This window comes from Thermobia domestica, chromosome 13 (assembly GCF_964235325.1).
Source record: "Thermobia domestica chromosome 13, izTheDome1.hap1.1, whole genome shotgun sequence".
NCBI lineage: Eukaryota > Metazoa > Arthropoda > Insecta > Zygentoma > Lepismatidae > Thermobia > Thermobia domestica.
Window position 1 is genome coordinate 161,526,902 of NC_137466.1, and position 19,493 is coordinate 161,546,394.

Here is a 19,493-nt window from a genome sequence, read left to right on the forward strand (position 1 = left end):
AAGCTTAAACGAGTGGTGTTCAGATAAAAATTATATGTGTTAGACTCGTTTCAATATTCGCACACGTTCTAAAACTATTGAATATTAGATTCAGGATTGCGTCACTTTTCGAACACCGTTTACAATTACAATAAATGAAGAAATAAGAAGCGAGCTTTAGACCTACCAGAAGCTATTCTAGTGAATTTTATCTAATCTTTCGATCAATGCTTAAAAGTGAATGTCATACTGTTACATCTTGGTAAGTTTGTTAAATAAGATCTACATTCTTCACTTATATTCTGTGGCTAAGGAAGCCGGGCTTCACCCAGGAATGAACATGTCTCCGTGTGGATTAAAAACAACCATTCTAATCGATATGGTTTAGGGTACATTTACTTCATTGATTTGTGATTAAATAAAAGTAATTTGTGGTATTCTAATCCGCAAAGAAGATTCTAGCGTGTCAAACATCTTATTAGCAGGATGATGTGTGGCCAATACACATACCTCTATAACCCGTTTTTTAAATTCCGAGCGACAATAGGAGAGAATAAATTATGGTGATCGTAAAAATAATTAAATTCGACATTTCAAAGGACTTACACGTTTCATGGCCCCTTATATATCGAAAAACTTATTTCTAGATCGGGGGTCCGTCCCGATATAAATGTGTTCATTGACCTAGAGGCTGTACCGTTCAACATATCTACCCCAAATTTAAACTTAAGGGCTTTATAATATTCTCTAGGGGTATTTTTTCAAATTTTCTTCCTACTTTCAAAATTAAAGGTAGTTTACTGAAGGGTGAAAGTTGGAAATTTGAATTTTCTCTAAAACGATTTTGTTTTAAGTTTCATACATCAGTATTTCATAAACTGAGATATAAAAGTTATTTCTCTGAGAAAAATTCAGAAGGGGTAGTTTACTCTTAACGGTGAGTTGGTTTTGAGAAAAGAGTCTCAAACGATTTTGTTAATCCTTTATAAACTTCATTACTGACAGAAATATGACATAATCCTAAAAAAAGAAGAAGAAGAAGAAGCATTTTTATTCTTGGGGGTGAATTTTTCTTCTTGGCTGATTTTCTCAAAATCAGCTCAGGGGATTTTGTTCATATTTCATAAATAAGTAATTCATTAATATCCTCATAATGTGACATAAATAATTTATTCTGGAAAAACTCCAGAAGGGTTAGTTTACCCTTGAGGGTGAAATTTTCAAAAGCATCTTAGTCAATTATGTTTACATTTCTTAAATACGTGTTTCATTAATAACTTCATATTCATGATGTCATTTCTCATGAAGCAATGAACAAAGGGTAGGAGTTCCTTTTGGACGTTTTCTCAAAAACGACTCAGACCATTTTCTTCATATTTCATTAATAATCTCTAACGTTACGTGTATTATTTCTTATGAAAATATCCACAAGAGGTAGTTTACTTTTGGGGATAAGTTTTCTTTGCTCAAAGTTTCCTTCGAATAATTTTGTTTGTATTTCACTAATAAATGTTTCAGTTATAACTGTAGCATAACATGAATTAGTTTCAGAAATTGCAGCGAGAAATTTTAGTGCGGTGGCTCTTACCATTTATTGACTTTTTTCGCCGAAATTACACCGCGGTGGCTCAGTAGTATAGCGTTCATCTCTGGTGCATGGGGTCCTTGGTTTTGATTCCAGCTCGCGTCAATTGAGTTTTGTGGTGGTGGACAAACACCGTGTGCGTGGATTTTCTCATGATCCTCCTGTTTCCTTCCACTTGTTTCATTCCACCATTTCATTCATTTCTCATCATCACCGTCTCCTTTAGCTTAGCCTGTATAAACGTGGGACGTAAAACTTAAAGATTTCATTTCATTTCATTTTACATTTGAATATATTATTATTATTATAATGAAACATAAAAAGCAATAGATATAAAAAATCTTTAGTACTTACCGTAGTTGAAGAAAAATACTTGTTAATTGTAGCAGAAGGTACACTAAACACTGAATGATACACCTATATTGTTTTCTTTTTTAATGTCTACTTCCTGTTAAAATTTTCTTTTCATGTCAGTTTCCCGGAAAAACTTAACTAAATGTTACTACCAACACACGGATTCAAGCTACTACAAGAAATTTCTTTTTCTTCTTGAAAAGGTCTTTTATGTCGTGATGTGATGTGATGTAACTAGATTCGTTTCTTTTTCAATTTAGGGCAGAAAGCAATATTGAGTGAAATGAAATTCACGGTAACAGTTTGAATGTTTTCCACTTAAATAGAAAGAGAAGAAGGAGTGTTGTTGTATCTTCTCTCGTGTCCCGAGGAGCGTATGTGGACCACTATTTCCGCGAGAACAGAGATGCAGTTAATAAACAAGCGAGAGAGGCGCTTGCTGTTGGGCGTGCGCACACTGTTCACAAAATAGAGGAAAGATTTCGTAGGTAAGTTAAAAAAAAAAAAAACTTTTCTCTGCTACTTCTTACTTCTGTTTCTAACTAGGGATTTGTTATGGACCACAATACCTTTTTCACCATCAGTTTGTTAGTACCTTATAACACTTCTTGAAATTTTCCGATATAAACGAATCACAATACGTATGTTATTCTCCGAAGCTATGTTATGGGCAGAGGCGGATTTAGCCCGGAGCAGGGGGGCCTAGGCCCCCAGTTTTTTGAGTGACAAAAATAAATTAAGCTATTATTTATATATTTCTGGAAGATTACAATAGGCTCTCGAGTATAGGATCTAATGTAGCTGAAGGGCAGGCCGGATAACAAAGAAGCCGAAGTTCACTGTAGTACAATTAAAAAAAAACATTAAGCATACCCCAAGAACAATTTATACGAATGCAGTATTATATGTACTGTACAGTTATAATCAGGAACAGCGGCAAGCGTGCTGTGTATTCAGTGTTCGTAGGTTTCCTGAAGAAAATTTCCCTCGAATGAGACAAAAATTTTCCCTTTTCTTACCAAAATTTCCCTAGTTTGTCGAGTGACTAACTTCTATAACGGAAGTCATATGTTAAGATTAATTTAGCAATATTAAAGGGTGTCAAGCACAATAGTCAAAAAAAAAAAAATACCTAAGTTTGAACACTAATGATTCCACACGAATTGTAATTAAGTTAAAAAGAAAACGAAAATACTTTTAAATTTCTTCCTTTGTCCGCTAATGATTTGTGAAAGGGTACCGGTAATCAAAAATTCAAATGTTATTTAGTACATACGAAAAGAAATAACTATGTCTTGTATTTTGATTATCTCATTTCAAACATTAATTTTACGCAACTTAAACACCTAATGCGTTTGTTCTGCCTTTTTTTTTTTTTTTTTTTTAAAGAGGCGATGTCCACATGAAGATGGTACTAAAATCTCTAATAATACACACCAATCTTCTGCATAACGAATAACATGCTCTTTCATAAACGCCTCCAAGCAAATTTCTGCTTGTTTTACCTTGTCTTTATGAACTCTTTTTCTAATTCATTTTCATTGGTTTAAGATTTTTTAGATTTTTTTTTTTTGTCTTTAGAAATGTTTTTAAATTCTCTTTTTCCGTAACATATATCACGCTACGTGCCAAACATCTACCCTTTTGATTATTATCCATCACTGGCTTAATACAACCCTTGGACCTTTCATCATCCAATCACTCTGTTTTGAATATATTTTACATTTTTTTTTTTTGTCTTTAGGTAGTTCTTTTCTAACCGTTATCTTATCTCTTGTGCCATTGCAGGCCTCTTTTTGTTTTTGCTTGTTCTAAGATGCACTGGAACTAACATTTGCATCCATTAAAAAACAAAGTCGATTTACTTGCACATAATAAACAAAACACACATGAAATTTACACAGCTATCGAAGTTCCGGTTCTACTAATGATGATTGGGCGACCACGACTTTTCACTTGTAACCTTGTAAGTATTGCTGTAACCTTCCCCAATTACGCGCCTTAACTTGTATTATGCTCCCGTATTTAATATAAGCATATTTTTACAGCTATCTTTTAAATTATCAACAACTACGTCACCTGTTTATTTACTAACACTACCGTACTCTTCTGTCACACACTGAACTCATAGCTCTTGTGTCTCACTAAGAATAAAACTCTCAAAATTGTATTTCTTCTATGTTCTTCTAGAAAGGAGAAAGAGCAAGTTTGGACGAGACGGATACATATGACAGCTGTCAACAATGACAGCCTTGACTGTTTCATTTTAAACACCATTGTTTATTTCATGCGTTTTTCTTCTATTTTGTTTTTTACGTTTCCCTTAATATTTGTAATAAAAAACACAATCAACAATGAATGCAAATTATGCTACTTTGAACACACACACACACACACACACACACACACATACACACACACACACACACACACACACACACATATATATATATATATATATATATATATATATATATATATATATATATATATATATATATATATATATATATATACGCACTATTGTTATTATATTGGTTTATGTAAGTAGAACAAAGAAAATTTTAAGCATTTATAGTGGTCAATCAGCCTGACCAAGAATTTCCCTGGATATTTACATTTTACTGTAAGAAATCCCTTTTTTCCTTTTCGTTAATTTTACCTACGAAATTTCCCTAGATTAGGGAAATTCCCCTCATACTACGAACACTGACTGTATTGAGGTCTGTTACACACTGACGAAACAATGAACAAGGAGCAGAACGCTGTTCTTTCCCTGTCACAACTTGGATTTTGCACACGACACGTAGGAGAATCGTAGCAGACGCCTGCTTCCAATGCATTGGCGATGTTGCCAATGTAACTCCTTGCGTTCCTCATTTAATTACGATAAAAGGAAACTAGACCGGATAGTACGGGGAGGCCTGTTAGCCGCGAGCTGGATACTCGAAAGCCTACTGTATAATAACGTCTGTGAAGTTGTCCCGCCCACCTAACGAATTTTTCTTTTTCTTATCTACATCGTTAGTTTATCGTTAGTTTACGTTAGTTTTGCTAAAATTATCATTAGTTTCGAAAAAATAAAATTTTTATTCAACAAATAAATAGGCCGGCCAACTTCACGGTTCTCCACCCACAAACGAATTTCAAAAGTTTTTCATATCACATCGTTAGTTAACGTTAGTTTTGCTAAAACTATCGTTAGTTTCGCAAAAATAACGATTTTATTCTAGCAATAAAGTTTCCCGCCAACTGAGAATTAGCCCGCCCATATTAAATTCTCATAAAATTCCAACTCATATCGTTAGTTTATCGTTAGTTTACGTTAGTTTTGTTAAAACTATCGTTAGTTTCGCAAAAATTACGATTTTATTCTAGAAATAAAGTTTTCCGCCAACTGTGAATTAGCCAGCCCATATTGAATTCTCATTCCAATTCATATCGTTAGTTTATCGTTAGTTTACGTTAGTTTTGCTAAAACTATCGTTAGTTTCGCAAAAATAACGATTTTATTCTAGAAATAAAGTTTTCCGCCAACTGTGAATTAGCCAGCCCATATTGAATTCGCATAAAATTCCAACTCATATCGTTAGTTTATCGTTATTTTACGTTAGTTTTGCTAAAACTATCGTTAGTTTCGCAAAAGTGACGATTTTATTCTAGAAATAAAGTTTCCCGCCAACAGTGAATTAGCGCGCCCATATTAAATACTCGTAAAATTCCAACTCATATTGTTAGTTTATCGTTAGTTTACGTTAGTTTTGCTAAAACTATCGTTAGTTTCGCAAAATAACGACTTTATTCTAGAAATAAAGTTTCCCGCCAACTGAGAATTAGTCCGCCCATATTGAATTCTCATAAAATTCCAACTCATATTGTTAGTTTATCGTTAGCTTACGTTAGTTTTGCTAAAACTATCGTTAGTTTCGCAAAAATTACGATTTTATTTTAGAAATAAAGTTTCCCGCCAACTGTGAATTAGCCAGCCCATATTGATTTCTCATAAATTCAAACTCATATCGTTAGTTTATTGTTAGTTTACGTTAGTTTTGCTAAAATTAACGTTTGTTTTGAAAAAATTACGATTTTATTCGAAAAATAAGGTTTCCCACCAAATGTAGTTTCCCGCCCATAAAGAATTATCATAAATTTCCATTTCGCATCCTTAGTTTATCGTTAGTTTACGTTAGTTTTATTTTTCTTAGGGACATACTGGACACATTCCAGCGTACCTGACGGAACATGATAGGCATATGCCTGCTATGTAATTGTGCTGTTAGGGTTTACATTTGGCGGAAATCTTTATTTCACGTATGAAATCGTTATTTTTGTAAAACAAACCTTAATTTTAGCAAAACTAACCTAAACTAACGATAAACTAACGATATGAGTTGGAAGTTTAAGAAAATTCAATATGGGTGGGCTAATTCACAGTTGGCGGGAAACTTTATTTCTTGAATAAAATCGTAATTTTTGCGAAACTAACGATAGTTTTAGCAAAACTAACGTAAACTAACGATAAACTAACGATGTGAGATGGAAATTTATGATAATTCCTTATGGGCGGGCTAACTTTACATTTGGCGGGAAATCTTATTTCTGGAATACAATCGTTATTTTTGCGAAACTAACGATAGTTTTAGCAAAACTAACGTTAACTAACGATGTGATATGAAAAACTTTTAAAATTCGTTTGTGGTCGGGGAACCGTGAAGTTGGCCTGCCCATTTATTTCTCGAATAAAATCCTAATTTCTGCGAAATTAACGATAGTTTTATCAAAACTAACGTAAACTAACGATGTGAGATGGAAATTTATGATAATTCTTTATGGGTGGGCTAATTTTACATTTGGCGGGAAACATTATTTCTCGAACAATATGATAATTTTTGCAAAAAAAAAATCGTTAATTTTAGCAAAACTAACGTAAACTAACAATAAACTAACGATATGAATTGGAATTTTATGAGAATTCAATATGGGCGGGCTAACTCTCAGTTGGCGGAAAACTTTATTTATAGAATAAAATCATTATTTTTGCGAAACTAACGATAGTTTTACCAAAACTAACGTAAACTAACGATAAACTAACGATGTGATATGAAAACTTTTGAAATTCGTTTGTGGGTGGGGAACCGTGAAGTTGGCCTGCCCATTTATTTGTTGAATAAAAATTTTATTTTTTCGAAACTAACGATAATTTTAGCAAAACTAACGTAAACTAACGATGTAGATAAGAAAAAGAAAAATTCGTTAGGTGGGCAAGACAACTTCACAGACGTTGTATAATAAACTCATGATATACCCATCAGAGTCTGGGTTCTGGCTGCCCCCTTACCTTTAATATCTGCCCCTGGTAAGTAATGGATGTCTTATAGAAAAGATAGAACGACTATTTCACTTACATTATCAGTACACATGAAGTAAGAATGATGGAAGTAAAGTTTTCCTACGAGACAAAAGTTGAGGCTATCCTGTATCGAAATTGTGCCGTGAAAGGTATGTCTCGTGTCGTTCTGTGAGTAGTTGGAAGAAAGTACTATGTAAGAATATTGTTACACTTGAAACCTATGCATGTTTATAACTAATAATACTAGTAATAGTAAAATTCTTGTATGTCCGTTTATTGCCCGAGTTTGTTGAAATACTAGCCAAAAAAAAAAAGTTCTTCGCGCAGGAAGAATAGATTTATGAAAAAAACATAATTTCACCCCTTGCCATTTTCGCTCTTCTCACGCTTACTTCGATGGGGCTGAACATGTATTAAATGGCATCGGAATTGTCACTAATCGTCTTTACGAGCCCGAAGACTATTTATTGAACAGTAATATCGGTTATTTTTACATGTCACATCTTTTCACTCACTCCTTATGGCGAAAAGTGTCAATTTAATATCTCAAGATTCTTGGGAGGCCCAACAATGATAATTATACAGAGTGTCATTTTAATTGTTCTCTAATTATTGGATTGTGAGATAACATACAAACGCACATTAGCATATATATATATATACAAGGGCGGATCCAAGGGGGGGCTAAGGGGCTATAGCCCCCCCCTTGACGCTCAGATTTACACGGGATAAAATGGACTTCAATTCTGCTTTACACTGGATAAAACGGCAAATTATGGTTTAGCCCCTTCCTTGATCATATCCTGGATCCGCCACTGTATATATATATATATATATATATATATATATATATATATATATATATATATATATATATATACAGATGGTGATCAGAAAAATGTAAACACCTGTAGTTAGCAAAACACGTCAGATGTATGGGTTGGCAGTGGTGTCGTGGCGCCCGCAGCGCCGGACCGCTGGTGGCGGTGTGTTAGATCGGTCTCCATACTACGTCAGGCGCAGTGGAACAGCAGTGTCTATTGGCTGCATCAAACGGAGGTAGTGTAAAGTGGGAGACCTCTCAGATTTTCAAAGAGGGCAAATTGTTGGTGCGCGGTTATGTGGAGTGAGTGTGACGGCAGTGGCTACTGTGTTAGGTGTGTCGCGTGGGACAATGTCGAAGGTGATGACGGCCTATACAACACACGGAAAAAACACATCGGGGAAGCGGAAAAGTGGGCGGAAGAAAATCATGAGTGACAGGTCACACCGGGTATTAAAGCGCATTGTCACGCAGAACCGTCGTGCCACTGCGGAGCAAGTGATGGAGGAACTCAATCAGCACCTTCCCCACCCTGTTTCGACAATCACAGTTCGCCGCGAATAAATGACATGAATTTACGGGGTCGTGTCGCACGGCCCAAACCGCTCATCAGGAACCATAACGCTTTCGCACGCCGCTAATGGTGCCGTGACCATGCAACTTGGACCGTTGAGGACTGGAAACGTGTGATATGGTCGAATGAGTCATCCTTCACCCTATTCCCAACCACGGGCCGTGTTTATGTGTGGAGAATGCCCAAAGAAGCTTATGATCTACAGTGTCTCCGCCCAACTGTGAAACATGGCGGCGGCTCGGTGATGCTGTGGGCCGCCATATCATGGTTTTCATTGGGTCCTATGGTCACACTTAGCGGACGAATCACTGCCCACGATTATGTCGCAATTTTAGGAGACCACTTGCATCCTATGGTCCGGATATTGTTCCCGGACAATGACGCCATCTTCCAGGATGATAATGCACCCATTCACATAGGTGGCGTTGTTGCAGATATCGGGATGAAGTTCAACACCTCCCCTGGCCTGCCCAATCCCCAGATCTCAACATAATTGAACATCTGTGGTCCGTCTTGGAAACACTACTCCGGCGACGATTTCCACCTCCATCCTCTCTCACGGAACTGGCCGATGCCCTGCACGAGGAATGGTGTAAAATTTCACTTGCTACCATTCACGACTTCTATGCCTCCATCCCACGTCTCATCAAGGCTGTTCTGAAAGCGAAAGGTGGCCCGACACCATATTAATCTGGTAAGTTGCAATTTCGTTCAGATGTTTCCATTTTTCTGATCACCATCTGTATATATATGACACTCTCCCCTTGACACTCAGGTATACACTGGATAAAATGGGCTTCAATCCTACTTTACACTGGATAAAACGGCAAAATATGGTTTAGCCCCACCCTTGATCACATTCTGGATCCGCCCCTATATATATATATATATATATATATATATACACTTTCTACTTCGTTCACAACCAGGTTATATGAACTAAGCTAGATCATGACAGATGTAGGGTAGATCCAGGTTTCATCCACTGTCACCACACAACACATCATATGAAAAGAAGTAGAATTGTTCATTATACGTAGCTAATAGTCGATAAAGAAACTAATCTACGTTCAGTTGTTTGGGAGTTGACTATATAGACAAGTTTCTCATTTCTAATAATTGATCGAAAAATAGGTTCAGAAAATAGATCTGTGTGTTGGGTCGTTGTATAGTTCTCGTCTTTGAGCATCAAACCATTCACAGCAGTCACAACTCCGGGAGTCACTGAGTTCTCGATTGTCCAGCATCCTATGCGTTCGATGTAGTTCTTTTAAACTCACACTAACTGATTCCTTCACAGTGTTGTATCAAGTACATTGTCCACTACATACGAATACTTAAACAACTTATTAGATTAATGTGGCCTTGCACCACTTTTCACCCTCGGGACAGCTCTGATGCGATGTGGAATGGAGTAATAGAATCCTCGAATGGTATCAAGTAGTATATTACATCATTCCAAGTACAGTGTATCACTTGGTTCCGTGAGAGAGGATAGAGGCGGAAATCTACGCGAATGCTTGTCTTCAAAACGGACCACAGATCTTCACTTATGCTTAGGTCTGGTAATAAGCAAATTATTGAAGGTGTTTCCAATTATCCTGAGACAACACCGCAAAAGCTCCAGCTGTGCGGATGGTCTCGTTATCATCGTGGAATATGGCATCATTGTCTGGAAAAAACATCTGAAACATAGTGCCATGTTCCACTGAAATGGCGACAGAATCACAGACAGTGGCAAGACCGGGAACCGGGTGGGTCAGTGCAGGACCACCGAAAACCAAAATGTTGAGGCCCACAGTATCACACAGCCGTCACCATGTTTCACGGTTGAGTAGAGACACTGCGGATCTTACAATTCTTTGGGCTTATGCCACACATAAGCACAACCCTTGGTTTGAAATGAAGTGAACAGTCACTCATCCGACCATATCATACGTTACCAGTCCTCAACTTTCTATGTTGAATGTTCCCAGCCTGTTGGCGTCGTGTTAAAGCGCGGTCTCCGTGTGTCTATATCAAGTAACTAAGGGTAGACTGTGAAATATAAGGTATAATAGGTATTGCTTGAGTTCCTCTGTCACCTTCACAATCGCATGACGTTTCTAAGTAACAATGCACTTTAATGCACGGTGGGACCTGTTAGACACGGCGCAAGCTAACTTTGCACTTTGAAACCGTTACTTCCCGAGCGAATGAGATGAAAATGAGAGGAAATGGTTGATACTACGCATGCGCAAGATATGTTTCCAACCGCGATTATCCAAACTTCTCAGTAGTAGATCCTAAATCGTTTATTAAAAAAAAACTAATTTGTTACTACTGAATGTTTGCCTCTTTGCAAAGCATCACTCACATCCTCTCCACTACTTTTGCAATTGGTACAATTGATAACACTAGACCATTGTTTGCTCTTTCTTTCTCAAAGTAAGCTCTGACATTATACAGTGCAACCTCTGAATAACGGACACCAATGGGACACGAATTTTTGTCCGTTACAGAGAGGTTACAGAAATTTAATTTCTTACAATGCAGTAATATACAGTATGCTGTAAAATACAGTAAATACATTATGTATCAGCGTAAATACGTAAAATTCAATATGAAAATACTCTAATCAGTACGTATTTCAATAACTGGGAGGGATGAAGGAGAAATTTATTTCTGTAAATGTTAATAGCGATAATTAATTAGGGTAAGCGTTTTTCATTTATTTCAAATTCTCAAAATCTTCTCAAAAGATGTGTTAGGAAGGAACCCACTGACCGGCTGAACTCTTGTTTAGCGAAAAATGCATGCTTTTTCCTCTACAAAGGTAATAAATCTCATTAGAAGCGTCCTCTGAGAATCTTCAATACGGTTGCGGAAGAAACATGTATGTGTATGTGTGCTTATGTACTGGCGCTGCATCTTCGTCAGCGGAATGGATGAAAAAGCAAGTTATTAGGAGTGCATATGTTTATTAAACCCATCCCTAATCACAAAGAATATCCTCGTAGAGAAAGTGAAAAAGGAAGCCGGGAAAACTCTAACCCAGACTTGTTCCAGTATCATAAATAAAAGAAAAACGTTGATTTTTCAAAAAGTAAGAGAGGAAACATTGCCCGTTGAAAATGTTATTGTAAAACAAACAATGTTTGTTTTGTTATCTATGAAATTGTTGGAAAAGATGCAAGCTCAGAGGAAGAAGGACTAAATTTGTTAGGGAAGGGAAGATCTTTCGCATAAAAATCTTGGCCATACGACTGACCCTGCATGAGTATTATTGCTTATTAAAGGTTTTCTAAGATTTCTACCAGAAAGCAGTTTGTTGCGGGCAGAAAAGAGTTTCAAGTTCAGCTTGAAGCTGTTCTGTTTGATGGTTCATCAGGTCCAGACTCATGATAGATACACTTGTGGGGAAAAGACTTTTCTGTCTACTGTAATATATCGCAGAACCGAGAAAAATTCCTGTCTATTATGAAGAGGTTATTGAAACTTTTAGGGCAAGAAAGGACTGTCCGCGTCCGTATGTGAGAGTGTCCGTAAAAGGAAGGGTTTTGTTACGTAAGAGAACATATATTTCTGCCGGGACAAAAAATTGTGTCCGTATTATAGAAGTGTCCGTTATTGAGAGGTGTCCGTTAAGGGTGGTTTCACTGTATATCATTTCCCTACTTAGACTTCTGATCGTAGTACTGCTCCCGAATGTTTTAAAACGGATCTTTTATATTCCATATCATAGCGTTAATTAACAAAAGTATGAGAGAATTTGAAATCAATTATTGAACATTCAAAAATAACTGAATGTATCAAACACCTGAACGTGCCGGCATAAAAAAGGGTAAAGAACTCATACAAATATATCCACACAAAAGAATATATACACATAGTATTTTAGTTTTACAAAACACAAAAATTCAGATATTTATATACCACTATAACACAATGCGAAGTAATACTGAGTGGAAAACATTCTTTCACCCTTCTTATTTTGACCTTTGGGTTACCCCCCCCCCCAAAAAAAAAAGAAAAGAAAAGAAAAAAAGAAAATGGAAGCCTCCCACACATCTGGTGGTCAATCGCTTAGGGTCTAAAACAAGAGACATGGCTCCAGGGGCGTCATTTCAGACTTCGCTTGAGGGGGCAAGAGCGCCACCGACATAAGACTTTCTCGTCTTGTACTAGTATATTCGTAGACAATCGATTAAAGTGTATGTATTCCTCAAACTCTTGGGGGGCAATTCCCCTCTCCTGCCTTCCTAAATGACGCCCCTGCATGGCTCACTCACCCCTCGAAATTAGATATTTCCTACGCTTGTCGAGGTTTGTTCTTTGGCTGGGTTTCGTGTAGTGTGCTGGTAGATAGAAAATAAGGTGTTTGTTGTTACGAGGGTGTTATTATCGTATTCCGGTCCAGTGTAGTGTGAATAGGCTAGTGTAATAATTTGTAAGTGTCTCGGTGTGTGTTGTAGTGAGTTAATGTGACTATAAATGTTATAAACTCCAAAGTGAACCACAAAAAAAATTCCAAGGAGGGGTTGCGTCATGAAACACAAGTTTCAAAATTAATGATGTTCAAAAAACTCTGTGAAATTAGGTTCGGGCAAATCGGGAGGAACGAATGGATATCAGTTTGCAATCACGTGAAGCAAATTGAAACTCAGTGTTGGGAAGCAGAAGGAATTATGGATGAAATTACTGAGAGGGTCGTTATCAGTCTGGGTGGTGTCGATAGTGATAGCAACAGTGATTCAGAAGAGGATACTGACGGTGACTTATCCGGAATAGAAGAAATGTAGGTGAATGTTTCCTTTATGTAGGCATACACATGGATGAAAAATATTTAACATTTCATTTTTATTTGCGGAATCCAAGTTGTACCTTACACAGGGACGTACGCAGGGGATAGGTCCTGGGAGTCCTGACCCCTCCCGAAATTTGGACTTTTGTATAAATTTAGCCTAATTTTAGGGGCAATTTTAGGAATTTTAATATAAAATACCCTCATATTTAGTTTGGATCCCGAAATAAATTCCTGCGTACGCTATTGACCTTACATCATAAATCCTATGCCCTGTACAAATTTCAAGTTTCTATCTGAAGCAATTTGGCCTGGACGCTGATCAATCAGACAGTCAGAACTTCTTTTTACTGACAAACTACAAGAGGTGATTCCTCACGTCAAAGTAAAAACAAAAGTTCATATGAACTTGTAAAGAAAGTGCATAGTTTCAGAGCTAGAGCCGTCCAAAAGCTTGAAAAGGACGCATTGCAACACGCATTATTTCGAACAGCAGAAACCGTGTAGTCGCATCCATATCAGCGTAAAGGAAGTAAGACATACGCCATCCAATAATGCATGTTTCAGCAACATGTAATGTGTGTGCAAGGGATTCCCTACGGGGCGTAATCCGCAAACTTGCTCCCAATAGAATTCTCACATATGCTCTGACTTAAAAAGGTGGATCAAAAGTATGTAAGAGGTAATTGGATAGCGGTGCGTAGGCGGGAAGTCGAAAATTTTAACGACCACCATTTTCACGGTTCTTTTTTGTTCAAAATACCATATGTTGTGATGAATTGTTTCACGCTTAAACGTGTAAAAAATGTGAAATACAACACGAAAGAATACATCAAAACACGTGTGATTCGTAGCACAAGGCATAGGCGACGCTACACTGGGTGCAGTGGGTGCAGCTGCACCCACATTAACTTCGATTTCCAGATTTCCTACAATAATCCTTTCTATTTTGTATATTTATTGTTTCTTATGTTTTGATATATTTGGGTCACTTCTTAAGTCTCTCATAAGTTACTTGCTATCATACAGTGCTTTTCTATTTTTTAAAGTAAAACTTAGGGATTATTTTTGAGATCTTAAGGCTCAATAGTGCAGAGCGTTCTAGCAACAATGTTAGGATGTGTTGTCCCTTCCCAACCTGCACCCACATTACCAAAATCCTGGCGCCGCTTATGGCACAAAGAATCGTGGAAGTGACGGTCTCTAACATTTCCGACTTCCCACCGACGCGTTCTGTTTCCACTACTGTCAAGGGTTACCTTTCGTACACTTTGGACATACTTTTAATTTAGAACATATCTGAGAAATCTATTGGGAGCATGTTTGAGAATTATGCCCTGTAGGGAAACCCTTGCACACACATTGCACATTGACGAAAGATATACATTTTTGGATGGCATATGTGTGACTTTCTTTACACTGATATGGTCACCATTCCACGTTTTCTCATGTTCTAAATAACACGTGCTGCAATACAGTTTTCCCACGCTTTTTGACGGCCCTAGCTCTGAAACTATGCACTTTTTCTGCAGGTTTTCTGATTTTGATGTGAAGAAACACCTCTTACAGTTTGTCAATATAGTTTATTAGCACACTGTATCCATATAAGCTGAAATACCCGTTCTAAGCACGGGATAAATAGAGTTATAGGAAGTATTTAAACTTTTTTCCCCTTTAGGATGAACATTTCAGTGACTGTATAATAATCAAAATCCATAAAATAATATATTTTTTTCATAAATGTTTTGAGTTTTCTACAAAGTTAGAATACGCCCTTTAATAATAGTAATGTGATAAGAATCCAGTTTGCGGTAGGTACAATGTTCCAAAATTCTTTTCAAATGGGTCAAACGTTTTTCCCTGATGCGATCACAAACATATAACGTTGATTTTGAACGTGTTATTTTTCACCTCCTCTCACATCCAATCCCGATGGGGTATGAAACTGGATTTATAAGTATCCGAAGTGTCAGTATTTATCTCAACTACTCCGAAAACAATAAATATGACACTTAATCGGTTATTTTTTATTATTTTTACATGTCACTTCCTCCCACACTCTTAGAAGTGCTAGGAATTTCTTACCATCACAGAATGTTCTCCAAATTGTAAGTATGTGTGTGTCAAATTTGGTTAAAATTGCTCTACGTTCCAGAGTTATGCTGGAACATAGATACATTCACTTTTACATATATACACCTTAGATCTTTTTGAAAAATAAAATCCAGCCTCCATTAAATTTTTCTCTTTACTTTGCTTCTTCAGTTGGCAGAGTACTTGTTTCATTTTTCTTTCTTTATTTCTTCTCCTGGGTAAATCACTCACCTCCGCAAAAAATTAACAAAATCCACCTCATCATCTCGTTCTTGACAAGGTCAGCATTTCGTGTGATGTTGTCACACTGTCTGGATTCTCAGACTCTCTTTTTTTGAATGTTAATGAAGGAAAATTTCTAACATATCTTGGTTTTTCTTGTATTGTCTCCTTTCTCTTCAACGAATTTTGTTTCATAATTTACTGTTTGGTTTAAACAGCAAATTCTTAATTCAAAGATTGTGTATAAATGCAGTTTATACACAATACATAACACAAATATAATGCAACAAGCAGGAAAACAGAAAAACTTATATGGTAAGTTCCACACAACAGAAACATAAAATCACTTACACGTTTAAATTTTATAGAAGAAATGCAACAAGTGACTGTATGGCGTAGTTGGTAACGTTCTTTTATGCCAATCAATTGATCCATGATCGAATCTCCATCAAGTTCACGTTTTTCTTTTAGTCAAAGGAACAGCAATTTAATGTAGTATTAGAGTTTTAGATATCGTTTCATTCCATTATATTTTTCTATTATATAAGGCTACATGCATGACTACAGTTCAAAAGTAAGTGTGTTCTTGATTTTTTCCATTAGTAAAATAGAATTACATCCAGAACTAAAAATACGAGTAATTGAAACGAAGGTAACAAGTATCTACCAATTGACTCAACCAGCATTTGTGTTTCTGTCTGTCCATCTATGTCTTCTCATCACAACTCTCGTAAAACATTTGATTTTAATGAAACTTGGTATATGCCTTCCGCCAATCTTTGAAAATAATCTTACTGTTTGATGTTGTAAGAATACTTTCTTTAGGATGATCCAGTCATCCCCAATGGTTGCGATTGAAATCGATCAAGGACAAGTTGGTACAAGATGTAAGTTTCCAAAACTTCGACGTTTCATTATTGAATTAATACAATAGACCCTACTAAGAAAATAATTTTCTTTGATTACTTTAGAACAATAATTCGATTTTGATGAAATATGGCGTATACTTTCTTTTAGGCTTTCCAATCATCCTACTTCACAAGGTTAAAGTCCATTAAGAACTTTAGGGTGAATCTCCAATGAAATTTATATATATATATATATATATATATATATGATTTTGTAGCAACATAGTGTATATTTCCTTGAAGGTTGTCAATGATTATCCTTGGATGCAGTTAAAGTCAGTAAAAATAAGGAATGGATTTACTTCACTAATTAAAAGAAGTGTTCATAATAACATTCATAAACAAATATAAATGATTGTGTAATATAGGATATATGTGTATCTAAGACTTTCCATTCTCCAACGCTTGAGTATAGAATTAGTCGAGGATAGGAATGAATTTGACTCCTTCTTTGCACCTTAGAAAATATGTCTTACGATAGCTTTCGTAAAAATCATTAAATTTTTCGACATATATCTGAAATGGACATGAAAATCTCATGGCTTTGTCTTTGAAGACATAAACAAATATTTTTGCTTACTTCCAATACCGTGCACTTGATCAAGGCCGGAGTGGCTACTAGTTGGCCCCGGTGGCTGAGATATTGTGTTGACCCCGAATTCTCAATCTCCCCTACCACCATTCAACCAACTGTCCACTGTTTCTCCACATAAAAACACACTATTATTGTAGATAAAGCACACTATTCTTTAGTAGTCACATCATACATTATACCACAAAGATCATAATATAAAATTAGGAACAATATTTATGAGAATAACACAGACAGTAATTATTAGTATACTTTTTCATGTCGCCTTGGTATAGCTGAAATTTGTAATATGTTAATAAAGAACTACTGACAAATTAATGTAAAGTTAGCACTGGCGCTTTCAGTTTTCTTGAACAAGGGGTACGATAAGCTGCAAAGGAACGTTCACTGCACGTAGCTCGAATATTTTTACGGGGGACATTTCTTTGTTTGTTTTACGGGGGGGGGGGGCTGTTTGGAATATCACATAATATACATGTTATATTTACAAAACATATTTTGCTTATTTTCAGTTGTAGAAATTAAGATAATAACAAAAAAATCTGATTTCCTGAAAGTTTTTTTTAATTGGACAAGGGAAATTTTGGAAATGGACAACATGTATATAAATGAAAACGAAGTACTTGAAAGTTACAAACTAAAGTAAAACCATACAATTTTATAAAAAAATATAAGGGAGAAATTATATTTTACCCGTGAATTACTGTTCGATTGATTTTGGTTAATGCCAGAAGATTGCATCTGAATTATAAATTTTCAGATAATAATAGCTATTACGTCATTGGTATTCCGAAGTTTCAGTATGACCATTACATATAGTATCATGCAATTTTAAGTTGTGTCGGGCCTACAAGGTTCTCCTATTTTCTATAATTCACATCCGATGTTTCCTACTATGAAATAAAAAATATTTACGGGGGATATATTTTTTCCCAAAACAAGCACGACAAAATCTTCTCATAAGGCCATTAATATCAGTAAGCACTTGTAGTCCACGAACTATGTCAAGTACCCAGATTGTGTGTATTTGTACAGGGTGGCCGTATTGTGAACATATAGGGTGGACATAATGGAATTACCTACTATGGTTGCGACATGATAAAAGATCAGGAAAGAAATTATCAGTAGTAAATCTTAATATTGCTACCAGAATAATATTGGTGTAATGAATTTTCATTTCGATTTACATAATTTTATTCCAAATTTATGTGACCTCCTCTCTTTATTAAAATTTCCATTTGGCCCCTTTTTGATTAGGCCCCTGTCTGGGCGACGATCGCCGCCTAGCCACCTGGGCCAGTCCGGGTCTGCACTTCATTGTAGTGTATTTCAGTAAAAAAAAAAAAAAAAAAAATTCCTTATTTTATTACGGAATTGTTCATAATATTTCTCACATTATATTCGATATTTTCATGTATAAATGTATTCATTTTTCCCATTTATTTATGTAACGGAATGTAATGGCATACTGATATTTTGAACTATGCTTTCTGTTTTGTTTAGAACTAAAGATGAGTATTTTACTTCTAAAGAAAAAAATATTTCAGATATACTTAGTTTCAGAAGTAAAGATGATGAAAGCCAATGTTGCTGACAACACAAAAAATAATTTAAATCCATCTCGTTGACCATAGTTGTTCATGGACTATAATTGAAGTCAATTTAGTTTTCAGAGTTTTTATTAAATTAATAGAGAAATATAGAATGGTCTTTACGCTTCTAAAATCATACATCTTCTTCAATTGACCAAAAAAATAAAAACCAGAATGTCAAATTATACCTAAAATTAGACCTTTATTTTTCTTTTTTGCTGTTGTCCTACCTGCTGAATGAAAAATAAAAGCAAAGAGCAACGAAGATTTGAACAGCGGTCGTGTGGGTAAGAGTCCTGTACGAATCCAGTGAACCACGGAATAACATGTAACAGAACTCATGTATTCTGTAAATGTGTGCCTGATAGCCTTCAAGTTGTGGAAGAACGTTGTTTTATTTTCTTCTTTTTATTACGTCTTATATTTATAACTGCAAAGAGGAAGATAATTCATTTATCGCTTTTGATTTAATTAAATCGCGAGGTAGTAGAAAGGTACGGGTACTCATTTTATTTTCATAGTCAGGAGTAAAAGATACTAACCCGCGACAAACATGCATTTTCTTTTGTGACAGATAATATATAAGGGAAACAATCCTCTATGAGGCATGGTCTTTAGGAAGTCCAGTATCGGGATG

The 19,493-nt window shown here is 35.9% G+C and overlaps 1 protein-coding gene and 1 long non-coding RNA gene across 2 annotated transcripts in view; one reads left to right on the plus strand and one right to left on the minus strand.

The window, feature by feature from the left end:
- Positions 1–2,290, minus strand: part of Pdfr (Pigment-dispersing factor receptor) — a 192,146-nt gene extending 189,856 nt beyond the window's left edge. Inside the window, exon 1 of the mRNA XM_081736763.1 lies at positions 1,919–2,290. The gene's annotated coding sequence lies outside the window, so the exon portion shown is untranslated. The remainder of the gene's footprint in view (positions 1–1,918) is intronic.
- Positions 1–19,493, plus strand: part of LOC145668692 (uncharacterized) — a 205,072-nt gene that overhangs the window by 110,913 nt on the left and 74,666 nt on the right. The gene's annotated exons all lie outside the window — the stretch shown is intronic.